General features: G+C 47.5%; 1 long non-coding RNA gene across 1 annotated transcript; it reads left to right on the top strand.

The window, feature by feature from the left end:
- The first annotated feature begins 7,401 nt into the window (after positions 1 to 7,401).
- Positions 7,402 to 15,361, top strand: LOC106005607. Its single transcript, XR_001179105.2, has 3 exons — positions 7,402 to 7,542; positions 12,515 to 12,730; positions 15,145 to 15,361. It is a non-coding gene; the product is annotated as an uncharacterized LOC106005607 (long non-coding RNA).
- The last annotated feature ends 8,383 nt before the right edge of the window (positions 15,362 to 23,744 follow it).

The raw sequence follows: 23,744 nt of genomic DNA, 5'->3' as shown, positions 1-23,744 counted from the left end.
GACTTGGGCCAGTATTTTTTTTTTTTTAAGATTTTATTTATTTGACAGAGAGAGACACAGTGAGAGAGGGAACACAAGCAGGGGGAGTGGGAGAGGGAGAAGCAGGCTTCTCACTGAGCAAGAAGGCCCACGTGGGGCTTGATCTGAGGACCCCGAGATCATGACCTGAGCTGAAGGCAGAGGCTTAAAGACTGAGCCACCCAGGCCCCCTGGGCTAGTACTTTTCTGATGAAAACCATGTGGGTGCAACCTCTGCAGGTGTGTGGCTCTGCCCAGCGGCCCTGTCTCAAGGCCCATCCCCTCCAGGGCCCAACAGGGATGGCTGTTGCTGACCCAGAGGGTAGGTATGGGGGGTCAGCAGTGGTGATTTTGGAAGCAGCAGGCCTGTCTGGGTGGGATAGGTGGGACATGTCCCCAAAGGACATTCCTGTGGATGGAGGACTTGTAACCCAGCTGCTGTCCGAGCATGGCTGGTGGACAGACTGGTTTGGACCTCTGTGGGTTAGGGCTTCTTACCTCAACAGATGGGGACTTGGGGGGCACACAGGTACTGCCCAAAGCCACACAGTGAGAAGTGACAGAGCTGGAGCAAAATCAGGCCACAGCCTATCAGGAGGGAATTTCCCAGAGAGCCCTAGCAGCTATCTCCGCCCGCCTTCCTGCACTGTCTTTCCTTTCTGAGGGCTCTGACAGTGGTCCATAAATCATAATCAATACCTCCTGCTCCAAAATGGGCCCATCCTGACAGCCGGGCTGCAGGCATTGAGCTCAGCGCCAGGCTCAATTACTAAAGAGAAATCAGTGTAATCACCATGAAATTGCATCGGAAACAAATTTAGCAAATGCGTCCTGTTCGGGGTGTGACGTGGCCTGTTCTCATGGCTCAGTCCCCTCCAGCTTTCCGGCACAATCAGCCCTGCCTCAATTACCCTCGTTAGGCTGCCGGGGGCTCCAGCCCCACGAGCCCGAAAGCAAGCGATGGCCTCTGAGTCGCAATCAGCGCTCACTGCACTGTGATCACGCGTAATTACACAGCGAGCATGGTGCAGGGGGCGGTGTTGGGGGGAGACAGGCGCCTTCTGATTGCTGCACACATTGGCTCATCCAGGGTATTAAAATCATCAGCTATTAATACCAGGGTTTATGGGGTGCACTGAGCAGGGCATGTCGGTGGGGCTGTGGACGGCAGAGGGGCGAAGCTCTGGTTTGCACTTGGGCAGCCACGAGGCTAGAGAATCAGAAGCTGGAAGAGCTAGAGTCCACGTGGGAGGCTCCTGCAGATGTCCCCGAGGGGCCTTGGGCCCTCTGTGCCCCTTTGGGGCCTTCCTGCACACCCAGGAGCATGTCAGATGGTGCTGCTTCATGAGGCATGGGTGGCCTTTCTGAAAATGGGCTGGGTGAGGTCATGTGGCTCATCATGGTCACTGGATGGTCAGTGGGATGGCTTGGGACACTTCTAGGTTGGGCATCTAGTTGTTCTGCAGGGAGGATTCTGGAGAGCAGGACCTCTAGCCAGCCTGCATTGCACAAAGGGCTTGAGCACAAAACAACCTCAAACTGGGCATTCGGGAGACAGCCCAGACTATAGTGACCAATAGACGCTGCTAGCATTGTAGCCACATCTGAGAGCTGAGGACCTGGGGACAAAGAGAGAGATCAATTACTTGCCCCCAAACGTGGAGCTGTCAGTGCCAGAGCCAGGATTCAAACTCAGACTATCAATTTACTTGGGGTCTTATTATTTAGCTGGAGAAATCAACTTTCCAGCCATCATTGCTGCTTCCAGCTGAAAACCACTTGGACAAATAACCCAGCACATCTTTCTTCCATTATAAAGAACTTAACCTAACTTAACCTAACTTAACTAACTTAACTTAACCTAAACTTAACCTAACCTAAACTGGCTTTAGCCATGAAAGGAACTGGTTGGCTCATGTAATAGAAAACTCCAAGGGTGTGTCTTGCTGGTTTCAGGCACAGCTGGATCCAGGAGCTCCATGAGGGCTTGAGGAATCTGTCTTCTTCTCTGTCATCTGTATGGGTTCATTCTTAGGCAGGCTCTTTCCAAGTGGGAGGCACCAATAGCTGCCCAGCAGCTGTAGACTTACCAACCCAGCAACACAGTGGAAAGAAAACACCTTTGGTCAGCACATGTTCGGGTAGGGATTTCATTAGCCAACTTCAGCACACTTGTCTCTATTTTAACCAATCATTCTGACCTAAAGGACGAGGTGCTCTGATTGGCCAGACTCAGATCCTATTTCCATTTTGCACCTCAGGGGTTTGCAAACTGTAGAGACCTGGGCATTCGAGGAGAAGGGAGTCTCGTGGAGTTTGTAAGTTCTGGCCCTGTCTGTGTGCAGGACCCCCGAGGCGATGCATAGTCAGAAGTGCCTTGGGCATTTCTGTGATTATACAGCTGCTTCCCCGGGGGCCCATAATTAATTGCTGACTGCCCACTTGAAATGCACTTAAAATACCTGAGTCCTGCCTGCCCCCCAGCTTCTGCTGCCCACGTGACCTTGGTTGAGGGGGATATCTGGCCGGAGGCTGCCCAGGATACCAGGGAACCCTGCCAGGTGATGGGTGGGGCCAGGCACCAAGGTGGGTAATAGGGAGGCAGTTACACGTCTTTGACCATGAGGGGTGATCAACCCCAAGCACACATTGCATGATAATACGTTCTAGTCCCTAGCTCAGAAATATTTTCACAAGAGGGCTGGAGTGGGGACCCCCCCAGGGCTGGGGATGGGGTTGGCTAGAGCTTCCGGGACTACTCTGGCCTGAGTGATGTCATTCTCCTCCACGCCCACCGACCCCCTCCCACCCCAGTCTTCCCCCCCACTCACCCATACACACACCCCTTATGGATCCATCCCTGCCCCCCAATCCTACCCACCTACCAGACTACCCCACTGACACCATCCTTCTCCCTCCACCCACTTCCACTGGCAATCCAGCCCTCCTTTTTCTTCAGCTGTGTGATGTTGAAGCAGGAACTTAGAATGAGACTGAGCCTCTGAGTGTCAGAGGGTTTGGAGAAATGGAAACTCTAGAGCTGTGCTGACAGGAATGGAAGGTGGTACAGCCATGGTGGAGAATGTTCTGGAGAGTCCTTAAAAGGTTAAACATAAGCTTCCACAGAATCCAGCTGTTCCACTTCTGGGCAGATATGCAGACGAACTGAAAGCAGGGACTTGAAAAGGTATTTGCACAACCACTCACAATCGCCAGAAGGGGAAGCCACCCAGATGGCCGTCAGCATACTCTGTCATTGCCGTCAGGTGAGGGACCTCGAGTCGTCGGGCGCACAGACACAGGAGATGGCGTGGTGGCCACCAGGGGCGGCGGGAGGGGACACAGGAATTGTTCGATTGGGGCAGAGTTTCTGCCTGGGGAGATGAAAACATCCTGGAGATAGACGGTGGGGACAGTGGCACTGCAGTGTGAATGTACTTGGTACCACTGAAGTATGCCCCTCACATGGTTATGGTAAACTTTGTTATGTCTGTTTGTACCCATTAAAAATAATAGAAAATTATTTATTTATTTATTTATTATTTATCAGAAAGAGAGCACACAAGCAGGGGAACGGTAGGCAGAGGGAGAAGCAGATCCCGCTGAGGAGGAAGCCCACTGTGGGACCCGAGTCTACCACCCAAGCCGAAGGCTGATGCTTAATGACTTAGCCACCCAGGCGCCCTTATAGAAAACAATTTTTAAAAAAGAATCTGAGCTTTACTGTGTGCTAGGAGGGCCACAGACCATTCCGGAACTGGAGAACTCTGTCTCCGGGGCTTGGTGGTCCCATCTGCTCCCTCAGTGGCAGTGCTGGTGGCCTCACACCTCTGTCCTCATCGGACTGCCCTCTGGACACCTCCCCCTGGGACGGAACCTCTCACCTCCCCACAGATGTCCCTAGCCTACCTTACCTCCTGCTTCCCACTTCCTCTGCCCCTGGTTCCTGGCCAGCAGTGCACTGCCATCTGTGGGCAGGTCTGCCCCACTGAGCCAGGGCAGCTCCGAAGCCTCCAGCCTAGCCCTGCCCAGACAAAACACCAGCCCCTGGCAGTTAGATCCTGTGTCTCTGGGCCCCGCAGGCCAGCACTGGAACTCGGCCAGTTCCTCCAGCCCCAGCATCCATGTCCTCACAGGCAGGTAAAGCCTTTCCAAGGCCAGCTTTCAAAACCTCTCTCCTCTTGGTTCGTGAGCCTTTCTTTGCTTTGATAATAGATGAAGAGAGGGGTGCCCAGTGGCTCAGTGGGTTAAGCATCTACCTCTTGGTTTCGGCTCAGGTCACGACCTAAGGGTTATGAGACAGAGCCCCAGAGCCCCATGTCGGGCTCTGCCCTCAGTGGGGAGCCTGCTTGGGAGTCTCTGTGAGCCCCTCCTGCTCATGCTTGCTCTCGCTCTCTGAAATAAATAGATAAATGTTAAAAAAAAAATACACATTTTTTCTTTATATAACCATCGTGTCATTATCACACTAACAAAATTAGTGTTTGCGTATTCAAATTTCCTCAATTGTCTCAAAGCCGCATCTTCACAGATGGTTTGTTTGAATGAGGACCCCCAGGAACCCACTCGCTTTCACATCCCCTTCGGCTCCCACGACAGGTGCTCCGTCTGTCTTTAACCCATTTCTTGGGGAGAATCGGAACCTCTGAGGCAGTGTGCGTGTGGGGCGGGTGTGCCACACACTCTGGCCCCCTGTGGCCGTAAAACAGTTCTTGATCTGGAAGCTTGACGGCTCAGGGTTGGGGTTCCATGCCAGCAGGACCCCTCACTTCCCTGCCAGGAGTGCACAGGACCCTGACATTGAACAGGAGCCCAGCCTCAGCCTGCCCTTTCCTGTCATGGCCCCAGGTGTCCCACTGCCTCAGGGTCTCCCTTCATCTTGGCTGTGTACTCAGTCCTTCCACCCACCTACCTGGAGTGTTTTTTTTTTTTTTTTCTTTTTTAAGACTTTTTTGCTTTATTTGAAAGAGAGAGCACAAGAGAGCATGAGCGGGAGGAGGGCTAGGCAGAGGCAGAGGGAGAAGCAGACTCCCCACTGAGCAGAGAGCCTTAAGTGGGATTCCATCCCAGGACCCTGAGATCATGACCTGAGCCAAAGGCAGACACGTAACCCAGTGAGCCACCCAGGCGCCCCTGGAAATTTTCTAATTTTCTTTAAATACACTCTTCCTATTTTAGCTTGAAGAAGTTATGGAAAGCAAAACTTGACGGCACTATCCCAAGTGGATGACCAAGATCACTTGCCATTAGGTAGAAGGTGACTATAAAAATAATACAATGAAAGTAAAAATAATATGACCTTCTGGAGCAGTAGCTGTCCACATGAAGTCCTGTCTGAGAAGCTAGGAAGTGCAGGCCAGGGCTCCTGCAGGCACAGATGTGGCTCTCAGACCCTCTGGGACCATGCCCTGCCCCAGCCCATCAAGAAGCCTGAGAATTCTGCTTCCAGGGTCCCTGGCCAGCTGCCCTGGATGGAGCTGGGGTAGGAGCAGGGAAGTCCACCAGCAGCCCAGCACTCCCACCCACTATCCTCTAGCCAGGTGATTCTGCCTCCTATGCCCTTTGCCTCGCCCCTTGTGTAAGGTTCCCTCTCTGGCCCTGTTCCTTGTCTGACGGAATGTCACCTGGGAGGACACTCACAGGGCAGATCTGCCCTGCCCAGAACTGTCACACAGCACCTAAGTTGCCCATCCCACACTGTTTAGATGCCCAGCCTTAGCAGACCTGCAGGCTGGCCTGGTGCCGGGGTGTCCCTCCTCATTCAGTGCCCCCACTCAGCAGCCCGAGAGAGCTTTTCCTCCTTCCTTCCTGTGGTTTCCATGCCCCCCTGCTGCCGGAAGCACCCCCCCTCTCCCGGGACACAGAGCATGCCCACCCAGGGTGTCTGCTCCTGAGTTAGATGATAGCTCCCAGGGGGCCTGGTCTCTCTGACATTACACAGCCAGGTGTGTGGCATTCCTGTCATTCTTTGCATATTCTCAGGGCCTGAAACAACAGAGGGGAGAACACAGAAGCCCTGTTGTGTTTCCACCAGGCAAGAGAGCCAGAAAGGCCACTCTTTTTTTGCTGGAACAAATGATCTACAAACAGGTTTCAAGGCACAAATTCCTTGTTAAATGATCAGTCTACAAGGGGGAAGAGGCCTTCCTGGCCTGGAATCCAGGGTCTGGCACTTGGCGCCATGCGATCAGGGTGGCCTCAAATTCTTCATCTGTGCAATGGGAGAACAGCTCCAGTGGGCCCTGCCAGGGTGGGTGGCAGGACTGTATCAGAAGGCTTGTGGAAGAGTCACAGGGAGTGTGCTGGAGATACACACAGGCATGTCTTCACAGCCTGGAAACCTCCTTATCCCAGAACAAAGGAATCTTGCATTATGTGTGGCAGCAGCTTCCACTTACCGCACAAGGCCATCATGAGGCAATGGGCATTGGGGAGGGTCATTCCAATGCCCCTTCAGCTGCCTTGCGGGCCACAAGCTAAGTTGTGATGCAGAGAGGACTCAGTCACTCCTACCACCATGGGCAGAGCTAGAAGAAGGGAAGTGAGGAGTCAGGAAGAAAAAGCTGCTGAGGTGGGGTGGGGGAGCAGAGTAGCATCCAGAGTCTTGGCAAGGGAGAAGCTCATGTCCAAAAGCTGAGGCATTCATTGAGGACTGAGGCTGAAAAGCCAAGGTGAGTGGGAGCAAGGCTGCTGCCCACACAACCAGAGAGAATTGCATACACTGTATCTATGCTAATGTTGCTCATGGAGTTGTGCAGTGCACAACCTGCACAACTGCCCAAGGTGGTTCTGCATGGGCGAAGCACTTTCACTGGAGGGTGGCAGAAGTACTGACTTCCCTTCCCTAGTGTCAGGAAGCCCTATAAGCTCTGCCTTAGACCCCAGTGCCATCTTGGGATGAAGGAAGAAAAGGGAGGAAGAGCCCTGTTAGGAAGGTGAACTGTGACCTGGATTTAACATTTTTCCAAAAGAGACTGTATTAAAATAAAAGAGATTGTTTAAATATCACTAAATTGAGTTGTTATTTGTTTGTTTTTTTCCTGCTTCCCAATAGGGTGGAAGCTTGGGATCAAGATTAGATAAGCTACAGACAATTAAGAAGATGCATTAACAAAAATACCTGAGCAGAGCTGTGCACACAACCCTAGAGACCACGCCAGGCTAGCATGCAGAGTGGAGACCTGCGGCCTTTGCCCACTGCCTCCAGTCCTTAGTCCCCATCCTAGTACAGATACAGGAGTGGGACTGGCCACACCTTCTGGCTGACACATGACACCTATCAGCCAATCAGGGCACCTTTTTCCTCTGGTCAGGCTTAGCCTATCACCTGAGCAGGGACCATTCCTCCCTCCCCTCTCCCCCCCAAACTGTTGAAAAGAGAAAATGCACTTTGATATGGGGTTAGCTCTTAAACCAAGGGCAGGTTGGGGGTGGGGAGGGCACTTCATGAGCCTGCCTAAATGTGAAGCCAACTCACAGGAGTGCAGCGCCAAGAGATGATAGACACAGGAGAGAGAGGTGGAGGTAAGAGATAGAGAGGAGAGAGGGAGATGGGGGGAGGGTGGAGGACAAAGGGAAGGAAGGAGAGGGGAGAGAGAGATTAAATTCCTGGATCCAGCTATGCCTGAACTAGTACAAATCTACTCTGGCCTTTGGTGACATTTGCCAACAAATTCTTTGTTCCCGGTCTTGCTTGAATCTACCTGCTCTTGTGATGGGGCGCCTGGGTGGTTCAGTGGGTTAAAGCCTCTGCTTTTGGCTCAGGTCATGATCCCAGGGTCCTGGGATCAAGCCCCACATCGGTTTTTCTGCTCAGCAGGGAGCCTGCTTCCTTATCTCCCTCTCTGCCTACTTGTGATCTCTGTCAAATAAATAAAATAAAATCTTTTAAAAATTAAAAAAAAAAAAATCTACCTGCTGTTGTGATTTAGAGTGCAGTGCTGTTTGATGCGATAGCCCCTGGTTGCGTGTGGCCACTGAGGGTTCTAAGCGCGCGCACTCTATAGTCTGAGCTGAGATGTGCTGTGAGTAAATATTCCACATTTGCTGTGAAATATCTCATTAAAATTGGTTACATGGATTATATGTTGAAGTGATAATATATTGGATTGACAGGGTTAAGTAAAATATGTTATTAAATTTAATTTTACTTGTGCCTTTTAACTTTTTAAAATATGGCCTCTAGAGAATTTTAAATTACATTTCTGGCTCACATCGTATTTCTATTGGACAGAGTGGGATTAGACTAATTTTCTAGGGATGAAAGAATATGCTTTGTGCATGTATGTGTATGTGTGTGTGTGTGTGTGTGTGTGTGGTGTCTGTCTTATTGCCAGCTGCTTATAAAGAGTTCTCTAAGAAGAATGATTTCTGCTAACCAGAGGGGTTCTTGATTTTCTGAGTGTGTGACAAAAGGCTTGAGGCTATGTATGCGGTCTATGCTAAAGGTGCCCATGGAGTTGTGTACTACATAACCTGCACAACTGTACAGGGTGGCTCTGTATGGGTGAAGCATATGTGAATTTGGGGTGAGAACTGGGGAAGTAAGGAAACACTCTACTTTTTGTTTTCTAAATGGCTTCAGTGAGCTGTGAGTCACATATCATACAATTTACCCATTGAGGGTGTACAATTCAGTGCTTTTTAGTATATTCACCCATGGTATGGCTGTCACTCTAGTCAACTTTAGAGCATTTTCATGGGCTCAGAAGAAACCCTACACCCCTTTGCATCCACCTCCTGCTCCCTGCATTGCCCCCAGCTTCTGGATCTACTCATCAACTGTCTGTCTCCAGAGATGTCTGTTCTAGATTTTTCGTATAAGTGGAATTGTGCAGTATGTGGCTTTTTGTGCCAGGCTGTTTCCTTCCACGTTACATTTCCAAGGTTCATCCGTGTCATACGTAACGTGTGTCTGCCCCTCATTCCTTTTCATGGCTGAATCATCTTCCGTTGCATGCACAGACCACAAAATAGTTATCCTTTCCCCAGCTGATGGACACTTGGTTTGTTTCCACTCTTTGCTATTATGGGGAAAGCTGCTGGGACCCTTTGTGTACACAGTTTTCATGGGACGGATATCTTCCTTTCCCTTGACTATGTACCTAGGAGTATAGGGTCACGACTGCTCAGTCAGGTGGTAACTCCATGTTTAACCATTTGAGGAACTACCGGATTGTTCTCTACTGTGGCAGCACCATTTTCCATTCCCACCAGCGAAGTCCTCCAAAACCTTGCTCACACTTAGCATTTGCTGGGTTGTTGTTTTTTTCCCTTCTAACAAGGGCCTCCCAATGAGGTGATCGCTCACTGGGGTTTTGATTTGCATTTCCCTGATGCTGAGAGATGTTGGGCATCTGCTCCTGTGCCTCTCTGTTATTCGTGTATCTGTTTTAGAGAAATGTCTGTTCAGGTCCTTTGTGCATTTTTGAAGTGGGTTGTTTGGTTTTTGTTCTTGGTTTTAGTGGTTCTCTGTACGTTCTGAATATTAGTCAGTCCCTTATCAAATATGTGATTCACAGATATTTGCTCACATTCTGTGGATTGCCTGTTACTCTGTTGATGGTGACCTTTGATGCACAAAGGTTTTTAATTTTCATGAGGCACGATTTGTCTTTTTGTTTTTTTGCTGCCCATGCAATGATCTTAAAAACTCTTTTTTTTTCCTTTGAAATCGTCTTTATTTTATTCCATCCTCTTTCTTGAAAGGTGTTTTGCCGAGTACACGATTCTGCTGAGTTATTGTCTCTTGGCACTTTGGAGATTTAACTCATCATTTTATAGCCTCCGTCATTACCTGTAAAAGGTTGGCCATCAGTTCAGTGGTCTTTCCTTGAAGGTGGTATTCTTTCTTTCTGATTATTTTTAGGATCTGCTTTTCATCTTTGGAGTTTTGGCTTTTAGATCCAATATCTTCCTGATCCTTGCGTCAGTTACAACAGAATGTTCTGGATAATGAAGCTTCTGGTGGGGGTCCTATCTCAGCCTTTCTAGGGATGGTGCAAGGACTTCATTCCCCTTGTTCAACACCTTCCCCTGGAAATCCCCGGAGTGGTTCCTGTTCTGTGCAACAAGCTGGCACAGGGACAGGGCCCCCAGCCCCTGACCACCACATTGTGAGCAGCATTTTTGCCCATTGTCTGAGTCCCATAAGCTCTGACCCCCAACACCTGTGATGAAGGTTTGGGGTTGGAGCTCATGCTCCCATGGGGTTAGGGGTCTCCACCCTACCCCAGTATTTCCCATTCACTCTTCCTTCCCTTGCTCTTACTAACCTCCCACCCATTCTTGGAGCCCTGTGGGAGAGACAAGAGGGCTCCCCAGCAGCTCCCCTTTGGAGCTGGCCATCTGGCAGATCGTGGTTATTTCTGTGGGTGATCCAGGGTGTAGAACGTGGTTGAGCAGTGTTACTGTCGCTGTCCCTGCTGAAGCCTCTGACAGTTCCTTACAAACCATCCAGGCTCCTTGCTGGCCTTTCTGAAAATCTTGGGGGCATTTCCAACAGCCCCATGGCCCTGGTACACCTTTAGAAGACTCTCTATTTCTGTCTGCAGCCCGGGACCCTCTTTCATGACAGGGGTCTCTGCCTAGAGCCATTGCGGCCACCAGGAGGTGAGAGATCAGAGTATTCCTCCCTTAACTGCCCGCCCTTGAGACTGTCCCCTTCTGCCTCCACCCACCCGGATCAGTGGACGGCTGGGGGTCCTGCTCACACATCAAGGCAAAGGGGAAGAAGGAGGGTAAGCCTGGATTAGGAAGCAGCTGCCTAGCTACAGAGCCACTCCATTCCAGGGGCGCTTTCCTGGCAGGCCCCACGAGGGCCCATTAAATCTCCCAGGTGGAGGTCCTTGAAGGCAGATAGGCAGTCACTCTTGACTTTTGAATTCCTGCCAGTTAAAATACTTCCCATAGCAACTGACTCTCAAAATGCCTCCCACCGTGGGCCGGATTGGAGTCAGCAGAAGAAATTTACCCAAGCTCTTGGCAGGCGGGGCTCAAAGATCCTTTGGGATGGGAGCAGCAGGAAGAACCAATGGTGTCACCCTGAGGGGGTGTGTCCCCTGTTTACAATCCCTGAATTTTAGAAACTCAACAGCACGGGGTAGTAATTCTAAAGCTGGCTAGTCTGCTTTCCCCATCCCTGCTGTCCAGGGCCTCCTGCTCTGGGAGGCTCTCCCAGCCACTGCACGCCCAAGGGCCCTTTCCCTAAAGCGATCTCTATCTCTGCTCTGCTTACCTTTTCTCCAAAGCCTGTGTCACCGCCATTTATGTTCTCACTACCTTGTAAGGGCAGGGATTTTGTCTGTCTCGGTCCCTGGCTATACCTTCTTCAACCCGGAACAGTGCCTGGCACACAGTGGGGCCGCATGAATGGCTGCAGAACACATGGGTGGGTGACGCATGAAGGCCTGGTCTCTGCGTACGCCTGGCCCCGCTCTTAGTGGGGCGTCCTCCCCTGCCTGCAGCCAGGCAGTTGTGCCAGGCCTGTTCCCCTCAGCACCAGGGACAGATGGCCTTTCTGGGGCAGGATGAGCTGTTCCCATAGCCTGTTCCTGGGGCTCTGGGGGACGATGGATAACTCCACCCATCTCTGTACCTCCAAGAAATCCTGTGCTTCCCTGCCCTGGGGGCCATTCCTCGCCTGCCCTGAGACTGTGGCTTTCCACCCTGACTGGCCCCCAGAGCTCTGGGTCCAAACCCCATCCATGTCTGTGCAGAAGTCGCCCTGGGTCCAGAGGTGCGGGCTCCAAGCCTGCTGAGGTAGATGGACAGCAAAGCCATCCCCATCTCTCAGCTCCCTGCAATTCCTGTGCTGCCCCTCCCACGAGGAGGTGGTGGCCACTTCCCTGCCCCAGAAATCTGGCCTCCCAGGGACTTAGGCAGACCCTCAAGAGGTAGCTGCTGGAGGTGTCTGTGCGCACTCTGGAGGCCGGGCCAAGATGCCTTTCGGGGTTCACTTTCTCATGGATCGAGAGGAAAACCAAGGCCACCTTGCTGAATTGTGAGAGGCCGTGTGGGAGAGAGGCCAGCTGCCCCAGTCAGGAACCCCTGAACCCTTCCTGGAGCCGGCTGACCCACACAGCTGACCTCCAGGCCTTGGGGCAGCCATCAATGGTCGCGGTTTTGAGCCCTGGAGTTTTGGGGTGGTTTGTTAGGCATGAGTTACCAGATAAAATATAGGATACCCAGCTATGTTTGAACTTCAGATAAACGACAGGACATTTTTTGTTGCTTGTCTGAAATTTAGATGTAACAGGGTGTCCCGTGTTTTTATTCTTTACGTCTGGCAATCCCAGGGGAGCAGAGTGGTATGGGATGAATGGTCCCCCAAATTTACCTGCTAAAGTCCTAAATGCCTCACCTGGTACCTCAGAATGTGGCTGTTCACAGTTCGGATTTTAAAGAGGTCATTAAATTGAAATGAAGTCATAGGGCCTGTCATAGGCAGGTCATGAAGTCATAGGCCTGGTTTAACCTGATTTGGTGTCCTTATAAGGAAAGGAGACCCCGACAGGACACAGAAGGACGACCGTGTGAGATGGCGGGGAGAAGACCACCATCTGCAGGCCCAGGAGAGGGGCCTCGGAGGAAGCCAACTCTGCCCACACCGGATCGCAGCCTTCAGCCTCCAGCCTCCAGAACGGAGAGGAAGTGAATGTTTGTTGTTCAAGTTGCTCCGTCTGTGGTGCTTGTTACGTGCCGGGGCCAACAGGTAGACAGGGACTGCGGCTGTGTCACCTCTGGGGGCAGGGGCACTCAGCACGTCTGTCCCGGCTTGTGCAAGCAGCCCTGCTGTGTCCCTGGACCGCCTCCAGGGTGAGCTGCACTGGGCCCGCAGAGCCGAGGGGTCCACACAGCGCCCCGTCCTCACCAGCCTAGGGAACTGTGTGGCCGATTCTGTGCATGTAGAATCAGGAGGCTGTTTTCTGCTCCTGTTTGGTAGGCTATCCCCCAATGAATGTATGTTTGGGTGGATAGCTTGCTTTCCCAGGGGAGCACGGGGCCCTCTATCAGGTGTGAGCACATGGGTGTCTCCCCAGGACGTCCCAGGTCAGGGGGGCCTGACAGTCCAAGCTGGGTCATGGGCTGTAGAAGACAGCTGGCATTCGAAGGCGCCCTCCCCTCCTCTAGTGTTTCTGAGTCCCTGCCCAGAGCTGTCCTCCCAGGCCTGCGTGGTGGCCGGCGGGGGTTGGGGGGGTGTGGGGGGTAGTGGCTAGGGGTGCTCATTGCTCTCCTTTCCATCCTGCCACTGGCTGGCCGGCTCCCCCTCCTAGTCTGTGGGACTTCCGTTTCAGAGCTGGAAGGTTGAGGCTCCCTCTCCCAGCCACCTTCACAGCCAGAACAGCACACGCCCCTGCTCACAAGCAGCCTGGGCCCAGGCCACCTGCTGGCGGGGTAGGGGCACTGCAGGCCTGGTGCTCACGGCTCCGGCCCGCCTGTGGCCTTGCCACCCAGGCATGCAGTGAGATTGTGACTGTGGTCCTAATGTGGCTTTTCCTGCCTGGGTCCCCTTTCCTCCTGGCTCTCCTCTCTTTTCCTGGAAAGCCTGTTAGCTGTGCCTGACCGTCGACTTGTGGAGTTTCTGTTGCTTACAGTCAAGGACTCTGACGGTGTCTGTCGAGCCGGGGAGTTGCACGCACAAGGTGCTGGGCTATCTGGACCAGATGTCTCCATTGGCCATGCAGGATGCCTGTTCCCTGCCGTCGGGTCCGCTGGGGGCAGGAAGTTGGGGAGCATCTTCATATATTCCTAAGTGGAAAAATGATGCCTCCTCCTACTTCCTTATGCCCAGCAAACCTGGCCCCGTGTCCAGACTCGCCCTGCTTCCTGCTTAAAACGACCTAGCACCCAGACCTGCATTTTCCTGCCCTTCCAAGGCCCTGGTGACAATTGCCTTGTGGTGTGTTAACAAAACACATAAACTGAAATTGTTATCAGGATTGTGGGGCTACATAGAGCTCCATTATTTTCGTTGCATCTTGTTTATTAATATTAATTAATTAATATAAATTAAGATAAGTTAATATAAATTAATATACATAAAAAGGCTATGAATTTTCCTTTGAGGAACATTAGCTCCTATGGAGTGTTCTTAGTATTCCTGGATATTCCAAATTTGGATTTTGATTTTGTCTTTGATCCAAATGTTGCTTAAGAGAGAGCTTTAAAATTTTCAGACAAAGGGCCTCAATGTTAGCTATATCTAGTTTTATTAAATTGTGAATAGAGACTTTTTTGTCCTTAGTGTTTAACACCATGAAATGGGTATAGCTTAAAAACTCAGGTCGAGGCATTCTCAAGCTCGAAATAGAAATTTTGTCCTCTGTCCTACCCAAGTCCACACCCAAGTTGACTATTTCAACGCTTTCAGATGCCTTTTCTGTCCCCCATCATCATCTGCCTCAATAACAGAACTTTCTGCAAATTCTAAGCATGTGAACATTAGGCACTGTCTGCTGAACTTCACCTTTATGAAATCGTGCTGTGCGGCCCCGCTCCCTCCCATCCTTTGTGGCTATGTCCCAAGTTTTGGTTAAATTAATAGCCAGTGTTTATATTGCTCTGGTTGTGTGAGCATTGTCCATAGCTGAGTCACATGGTATGCCACAATCTTATTTTTTCTTGTGCGACTTTTTCTTCTCTGGAATTGTCTTTTTTTTTTTTTTTTTTTGCTTAGTCACTATTACTATGATTCAAACAGTCATAACCCATAACCCACAAATTTAGATTTTTTCTTGACGACATCCCCCCGGAACCTGGATGGTTAGACTGGCTATAGCTGTGGTCTCGCCCCTTCCTCATGGTCTGGAAATCCCCTTCACCTCGGTCCATGGTCCCATCCTTAGAATGGGCGTGGGGTCCCCATGCCTCTTTCTTCCATGATTGTGCCCACGTATAGACTGAACGTTTCTCTGGCAGGTTCCTTCATTCATATATATGGAGGAGGCAAAATAGTTGAAACCCTATGTGTCCGAAAATATGGTATTTTACATTTATAATGTAAAGTATGTAAAGTATGGATTTACTCTTACACTTGATAATCACAATCACTCGGCTGGGTGTTGGGTTCTAAGGAGGAATATGTTCTTCTACAGCGTTCAAGGTCATCTGATCCTTGTCTTCCAGCCTCCAGGCTTGCTGCAGAGCAGGGGGACACCACAGGGGTCCTGCCCCTCTGGGTCATGCAAGAAGACTTCACAGTGGAGCCAGCAAGCCTAGGGAAGAGGGGCCGGGAGGCCACGAGGAAGGAGAAATTTATGCATATCCTTACAGAATAAACTGAACTTTTAATAAAAATTATACTTATTTATTTTGACAGAGAGAGATCACAAGTAGGCAGAGAGGCAGGCAGTGAAAGAAGGGGAAGCAGGCTCCCTGCTGAGCAGAGAGCCCGATGTGGGGCCGGATCCCAGGACCCTGAGACCATGACCTGAGCCAAAGGCAGAGGCTTTAACCCACTGAGCCACTCAGGTGCCCCTAAACTGAACTTTTGCCAGCTACAGACCCTCAGCCTAGGCTTAACTCCCTCCTCCTCATGACACCGAATCCTTTGCATTCTTCCCTTTAAGGGAGCCAATGCCATTTGACACTTCATTTGGATGTTCACCCAGTGGATCCCAGTTCACCTTGTTCTGATCTCTATTTTGCATAGAGGACCTGAATGAGAACTCATGACCTTCGTCTTTATAACCCCGCCTGCTGTGTGTCTTCTTCAGAGCCCTAGTCAAGTTGGTGCCTGAATCCGTGTCTCCCAATTTATAATTCGAATTGCTCCAATAAATGCCTTTTTGTTCAAATTTGTAGGGAGTGCTTTCTTGGTCAGCACGGGATCTGTTTTTGTCCTTGGGATGCGTTTATGGTCTCTTGCCTACCGTGCTGAGATTTGACAGTGATGAGCCTCATTATGGGTCTTTCATTCCTTGGGTCCTTCATGAGGTCTTTCAATGTGGGAACTAAACTTACTCCATTCTGGTATATTCTCTTTTATTGTTTTCTTGGATGATTTTCTCTCCATAGTTTCCCTGAATTCCTATTATTCAGACATTAGACATCCTGGATCGCCGCTCTGATTTCATGATTCCTTCCCTTTTATCATTTTATCTTCCTCTCTGGAAGATTCCCTCAACTTCTTCTTCCAATCATCCTATTGAATTTTTAAACTTATGTTCCCACATGTTTAATTTCCAAGATCTACTTAGACATTGTTCTCTGAATTTTCTTTGTAAGGGCATCTGTGTTTTCTTTTTGGATCTTCCCTTATCTCTCTGAAGATATTCATTTCAATTTTTCTTTGAAGTTTTGCTTGGCTGCCTGCATCAGGCGCCCTCTGAGACCCTCTGTTTTACTTTCTATTTTCCATGTTAGAGGCTTTCTCTGGGTGATCCTTGCCTGTCTATTCATAGTTAAAAGGGAGGCACTAAAAGCTGATTAAACACATAATGAATATCCGTAAGAGGAGAGATGGGAAATTACCCAAATGCTCATCAGTAGTACAATAGAATAAAACAGCGTATTCCCCCAACGGGATACTCAGCAGCAGTGAAAATGAATGATGTATACACACATTTGTACTCTCAAAAACATGATATTCAATAAAAGCAGCCAGATATGATGCAGCACACATGCATGGTTTCATTTGCACGATGTGTAAAAACAGGCAAAATGAATTTATGCCGCCAGAAGTCAGGATAGTGGTTATCTTTGAAATGGGATGGAGGCTGGGAGGGGGTGAGGGGCTTCCCAGATGTTGATGTATTCCATTTCTTGGGCTTGTACTGGTCACATGTGTGTTCAGTTAGTGGAAACTTGTCTAGCTGGTGGATGCTTACAATGAGTGCATTGCATTGATTATAGTTTAATACATTTAACATCATAAAAATGAAACTGTGCTGGGGGTGGGGCTTGTGGATGGGTGGTCTCCTGGTGGTGATCCCACAGGGCCAAGCTGTTCCACTAGAGAGGAACCTTTTGCTGTCCTCCTGGTGACCCCATTCTGTATGGGGAAGGGGACTGGGGTCTCATGACCCCGTGTGCAGACTTTCTCATGTTCCTTACTTTTTCAGTAAGGAGCCTCACTTCTGCCCCCAGAAGGGCCGAGCTCCCTCACCCCAGCAAGCCCCTGGTTCACTTTCTGCAGACAGACAGTCTCCTGTGTTCTTTGGATGGGGCAGAGAGAGTCCCCTAGCTGCACAGGTGGGGTAGAAAGTAATGGGATCCAAGTGGCCAGACCCCATCTCCAAGGTATCTGGTGTCCCTAATTCCACAGACTTTCTGGAACTCTGCAAAGGAGTTGGCTTGACTCTGCCTGGCTTCCCCATTTCTGGCATCCAAGCAATCTTTATTTCCCTGCATATTCTGTTTTGTCTTTCTGGGCCTCCTATTAGTAAGTGAGGGACCATCTGGACTAATTTACTAAGACTTATTTTTTCTCTCATATTTTCCATCTCTCTTTTCTTCTGTTCTGCTTTCTAGTATATTTCTTCAACTTTATTTCCCAGTCTTTATGTAGATTTTTAAAAAACCCATCTATTATATATTTGTATTTTTAATTAAACTTTTAATTTTGAGATAATTATATTCACATGCAATTATAAGAAATTATAAGAAAGAATGGAGAGAGACCCTGCATATGAACTACCCAGTTTCCCCCAGGGGTAACATCTTGCAAAACTATAGCACAGATATAATAATTAGGATATTGATATTAATACAGTCACTATGTAGAACATTCCATCACAAGGATCCCTCATACTATCCTTTTACAGCAACACTCACCTCCCTTCCTCCCTCTCTTTATCCCTGATCCTGGCAATTACTAATCTGTTCTCTGTTTCTAAATTTTTATCATTTCAAGAATGTGTATGACATTGCATATGAATGTCCATTCCATTCCATTCCATTCTACTCCATTCCATTCCATACTATATGGAACCATATGTATGTATGTATTTATGTATGTATGTAACCACAAAAGTATGTAACCTTTTGTGATTGTCTTCTTTCATCACCATACTTTCCCAGAGACTCGCCCAAGTTGTTTCCTGCAGCAATACTTTGTTTCTTTATTGCCAAGTAAGAGTCCATGGTGTGTATGCACCATTACCTGCTGAAGGACATCTGAGTTGTTTCAGTTTTTGGCTATAACAAATAAAGTTACCATGATTGTGCTATATCGATTGTTATAGGAATGTAAAGCTTTCACTTCTCTCTGATAAATCCTCAATTTTTGGGGGTTGTATGGTAGTCACATGTTAAGTTTTATAAGAAACTGACAAACAGTTTTCCAGAGTGGCTGTACCATTTTACATTCCAACAAGTAAGGCATGAGCAATACAATTTCCCTACATCCTCACCAGCATTTGGTGTTAACACTGTTTTGAATTTTAGCCATTTTGATAGGTGTATGGCATACTTCATTATGAGTTGAGCTTGCTTTCCTTAATGGCTGATGATGTTGGATATCTTTTTATGCTTTCATTCATCATCTGCATATCTTCCTTGGTGAACTGTCTGTTCATGTCTTTTGCCCATTTTCTAATTGGATTGTGTTTTTTTTTTTTTTCTCTGATAGGTTTTGAGAGTTCTTTATATGTTCTAGAAATTAGTCCTTTGTTGGGTGTGTGGTTTGCAAATATTTCTCCCAGACTGTATCTTGTCTTTTCATCTTGTTAATATGGACTTTTGCAAGCAGAAGTTTTAATTTAATTTGGATGAATTCTAATTTATCAAAATTTCCTTTTATGGATCATGCTTTTGGTGTCAGTCTAAGAACTCTTTGTAAAGCCCAAGATCCTGAAGATTTTCTACTGCTTTTTCCTAAGACTTTTATAGTTTTACATTTAAGTACATTTATAGTTTTACATAAAAGTTTTATAGTTTTACATTTAAGTCCATCTATTTTGAGTTCATATTTACATAATGTGTGAGGTTGAGGCTTTCCACAGCTATCATTTAAAAAGCATTAGACTTTATTTTTAGAACAGTTGTAGATTTCCAGAAAAATTGAGATTGTGTAGGGAGTTCCCGTATACTCTACCTTTCCCTCACATGGTTTTTCCTATTGTTAAACATCTTGCATTAGTATGGTTACAATTAATAAATCAATATTATCAATTACCAATAATAATGTATTAACATTATTATTAACTAAAGTTCATAGTTCATGCTAAGTGTTGTACATTCTATGGGTTTTGACAAAACATAATGTCATGAATTTCCTATTACAGTATCATACAAAATAATCTTATTGACCTAAAAAGGTGCTGTAGCAACCATTGATCATTACACTGTCTCTATAGTTTTGCTGTCCCTATAGTGTTACTGTCTATAGTTTTGCCTTTTCCACAGTGTCATAAAGTCAGGATCATATGGTAGGTAGCCTTTTCATACAGGTATCTTTCACCTATCAACATGCATTTAAGATTCCTCCATTTATTTTTGTGACTTGATAACTCCTTTCTTTTTTATTCACTGGATAATATTCTTTTGTATGGGCATACCACATTTGTTTATCCATGCACCTATTGACAGACATCTTGGATGCTCCCAGTCTTTGGCAATTACCAATAAACTGCTATAAACATGGCAGTAGTTTTCATGTGGATGTATGTTTTCAGCTCAGTTGGGTAGATACCTAGGTGCATGATTGCTAGATCATATGGTAAAACTATAGCTAGCTTTAGTTAATAAGAAACTGCTAGTCTTCCATAAAAGTCTACCATTTCACATTCTCACTGGCAATGAATGAGAATTTCTGTTCTCCACATCTTCACCAGCATTTGCGTTGTTTTCTTTTTTCTTTTTTTTTTTTTTAAAGATTTATTTATTTATTTGAGAGAGAGGGTGAGTGCAGGGTGGGGGGAGGGGCAGAGACTCTGCATTGAGAGAAGAGCCCGATGTGGGGTTCAATGTCATGATCAGATCAACTCCTGAGCCGAAACCAAGAGTCAGATGCTCAGATGAATGTACCACCCAGATGCCCTGCATTGTTTTAAAAAGGAGGGTTTGTGTTTTATGGATGTAGAATTTCTCTTGTCTCTATAAGAATATTAATTAGCATTTTTAAAAAGTTTCCATCTGTTTCCTACTTTATCTTTGGTTTCTTCAATTTCCTTAACTATTTTTTTGGTTCCCCATCTTCCATGTTGGGGCTTTCTGCATACATCTGGCCATCCTTGGTTTTCCATTCATAATCAAGAGATAATTGGATGTTCTGTACTCAGGGGCTGGGCTTTTTGGTTGGCGGGCATACTTTTTGGTTAACTGCAAGCAAGAGCAGTTATTTTATTGGAAGACTGCCAAATGTCTAGAGAAGAACTCTCTACTCTTCTACTGATAGGAAGAGGAGGTGAGTAGATTTTCCTACTGGTGTTGTATGTGGGTGGAGGAGAAGGTCCAGGGAAATTGTCAATTGTTAAATATCCAGACTTTCAAGTGTTCATTCTTGTATTCAACCCCTTGTCTCTCTCATATTTTCCATTCAAGACACCAACAGAATATGCCTGAAGTCTCATGCTTAGGGGTTGGCGCCTGCCAGGGTGTTGGGGGCATGGGTCTGGTAAGAGATTGGCTGTAATGAAGAAAGACTTTCAACACATTTTTCTGTTGTCTTCTTGACTCCTCATCCCTTTCCTTGTTGGTGCTATCTTGGAGTCTGTGCTGGGAAAATAGGCTTATGTGCTGTCTGTGTCTTTCTTAGCTTGTCCTTGAGGTTGAGACTAGTCCAACCTGTTAAGTCAGTGTCCTTTTTCACATTTCTCAAAAAGTGAGAAAAATCTCTATCCACTGACATTCCCTCCTATGTTTCCTATGCCTTTGTGGTCTAAGTTTTTAAAACATTTAACATTCCTTTAGTATGATCTTGGATGAAAGCAGAAAGAAACTCATGGTCAGTCCACCACCTTTACCGAAATCCCTCAAGTATTTGATAAATATAAGATTACTAGGTACAGAAATATTTTAAACATTACAGAAGCATATAAAGTATAAGAAAAAGAGTGACATTTTCTCACCATCTGCTGCCACCTTTCTATTTCCCAGATGTCCCCACTATTAACTGTTGGGCATGTATCCTTTCAGGTGTTTGTCTGTGCACATGAATCATTATACCCCGAGACTGCATACCTGTGTGAACTCATTCTCTCACGTAAAATATGATCATGCTACTTGGGTAGACATGGAGTTGGGCCCCTCAGATTCTTCTAGAAATAGCTTCCTTCCCCATTAGGAGGAGTGTGGTGGGTGGGTGACAGTGATGGGCTATGACCTCCATCAGGACTTGCCTTGGGTTTTTTGGTTTTTTTTCCCCCCAAAGGTGGGGAGGGGCAGAGGGAGAGGGACAGAAAGAATCTTAAGCAGGCTCCATACCCAGGACAGAGCCTGGACACACCAGGACATGGGGCTTGATCTCACAAACTGAGATCATGACCTGAACCAAAATCAAGGGTTGGCCGCTTAAATGACTGAGTCACTCAGATGCCCCTGGACATGCCTCTGGTCCTAAGGGAAGATCACAGTCTTCCTGAGGCAGCCCTAGCCAGTAACCAGCAAGATGGAGGCGTGGCTCCTGCCTGCTGGTGCCCCATGTAGGACTCCTCCAGTGGCCAGCTTGGCTCTGGAGATTCCCACTGAATGGCAAGACCATAGGTCTGCATGGAGACTGAGGTCTCCTCCACTCTATCCTGCCTCCCCCATTCCTTTTGCAGGCAGTGTCCCCAGCAGACCTTCAGTACCATCCTGTCACAGCATTTTCTCCCTTCAGAATCCAACCAACACTCTCATTCTAAACCCTGGTCTTTTTCAGTTAGTGTTTATTAGGGATTCCTTTTTATGTCAATGCCCATAGAGCCATCCTTTTTTTTTTTTTTTTTTTAAGATTTTATTTATTTATTTGAGAGAGTGAAAGCATGAGCATGAGAGAAAGCATGAGCAGCAGGCCGAGGCAGAGGGAGAAGCAGGCTTCCTGCTGAGCAGGGAGCTCAGTGCAGGGCTTGATCCCGGGACCCTGGGATCATGATCTGAGCCAAAGGCAGATGCTTAACCCACTGAGCTATCCATGTGCTCCTGCACCATAGGTTTTGATAGCTCTATAGTATTTGGGGGGAAGGATATATCATAAACATATAACCATTCTCCTTCTGATGGACCTTTAGAGTGCTCGAATTTTTCTTTAAAAATCCTGTGATTTTTAAATATGTATATTTCAGTGCAACAGATAAATTCAAACAATTTATGCATTTGTTTGTTTTCTCTTTGACCTCTCACTCAGGGGTATGTGCAGATGAGACCCCCAGCAGACCATTTTCCTCAGAAAGAAGGGAAATGAGCTGGAGACAGTGGTGAAGTGTTGGAGGTTCTTTGGCTCCCCTGGCTTCCTCCCGCTCTGCTTTGGAAGGGCTGTTTACACACCAAGGAACGACAAGATAATTATATGCCATTCCTGCCCATTCATTAAGGCTGGCCCCCAAGGAAGCTTCTGGTAGACACCGCTCTTTTAGCTCTGTTTGAATTGCTACACAAACCAGAGAATTTTTAAAAATATGACTTTTACTCTCCTCAAATGTCACTGTAGGATTTTGACAGGTCTTTCTTACATTTTGATTCTTAAAAATATTTTCCCTTTCTCATTCTTGTCATGCCACACTTCAACAGATCATCTGGTCTTTCCTTTACCTCTTAGGAGCCCCGCCCTCTGAGCTTCCCTCCGTAGCTCTGCCTCTTTCTTCTTGATGTCCTGTGGGGTGCCCTTTTCTCAATTTGCCCCCTCTGGGGTGGGTGGTTTTTTTCCCTGGACCCTTTCATGGACTCTTCTCTACCTCCCCAGCAAACTTGTGAGAGGATGATGGACATTTTCTTTAGCAGTCTGGTGGCCTGCCCAGCCCCTCTCTACTCTTCATGTAGTAGGCATTGTGCAGAAGTCTGCAAAATGGGCACACATCCCCAGAGTTTGCCAACAGAGGCTTGTGGGCCATGTCAGATGCTCAAAACACGTGGCTTTTTAAAAAAAATTAACATAATGTATTATTTGCCCCAGGGGTACAGGTCTGTGAATCATCAGGCTTACACATTTCACAGCTCTCACCACAGCATATACTCTTCCCCGTGTCCATCACTCAGCCACCCCATCCCTCCCACCCCCTATACTCCAGCAACCCTCAGTTTGTTTCTTGAGGTTGAATATCTTAAGGTTTGTCTCCCTCTCTGTTCTTGTCTTGTTTCATTTTTCCCTCCCTTTCCCTATGATCCTCTATCTTATTTCTTACATTCCTCATATCAGTGAGATCTCTGGTTTCTCTGGTTTGACTTACTTCAGTGAGTTTCTCTGGTTGACTTATTTTGCTCAGTATAATACCCTCTAGTTCTATCCACGTTGTTGCAGATGGCAAGATTTCATTTCTTTTGATGGCTGCATAGTATTCCATTGTATATATGGACCACATCTTCTTTATCCATTCATCTGTTGATGGACATCTAGGTTCTTTCCATAGTTTGGTTATTGTGGACATTGCTGCTATAAACACTTGGGTGCACATGCCCCTTCGGATCACTACACATTTGTATCTTTAAAGTAAATACCCAGTAGTGTGATTGCTGGGTCATAGGGTAGCTCTATTTTCAAGTTTTATTTTAAAGATTTTATTTATTTATTTGACAGAGAGATAGATAGCACAAATAGGCAGATCAGCAGGTAGAGGGAGAGGAGAAAGCAGACTCCCTGCTGAGCAGGG

This window comes from Mustela putorius, unplaced genomic scaffold (genome assembly GCF_011764305.1).
Source record: "Mustela putorius furo isolate JIRA1106 unplaced genomic scaffold, ASM1176430v1.1 tig00003850_pilon_pilon_pilon, whole genome shotgun sequence".
In the NCBI taxonomy this organism is placed as follows: Eukaryota; Metazoa; Chordata; class Mammalia; order Carnivora; family Mustelidae; genus Mustela; species Mustela putorius.
Note: the sequence above shows the minus strand (reverse complement) of the source record. Positions and strands in the feature narration are given on the sequence as shown.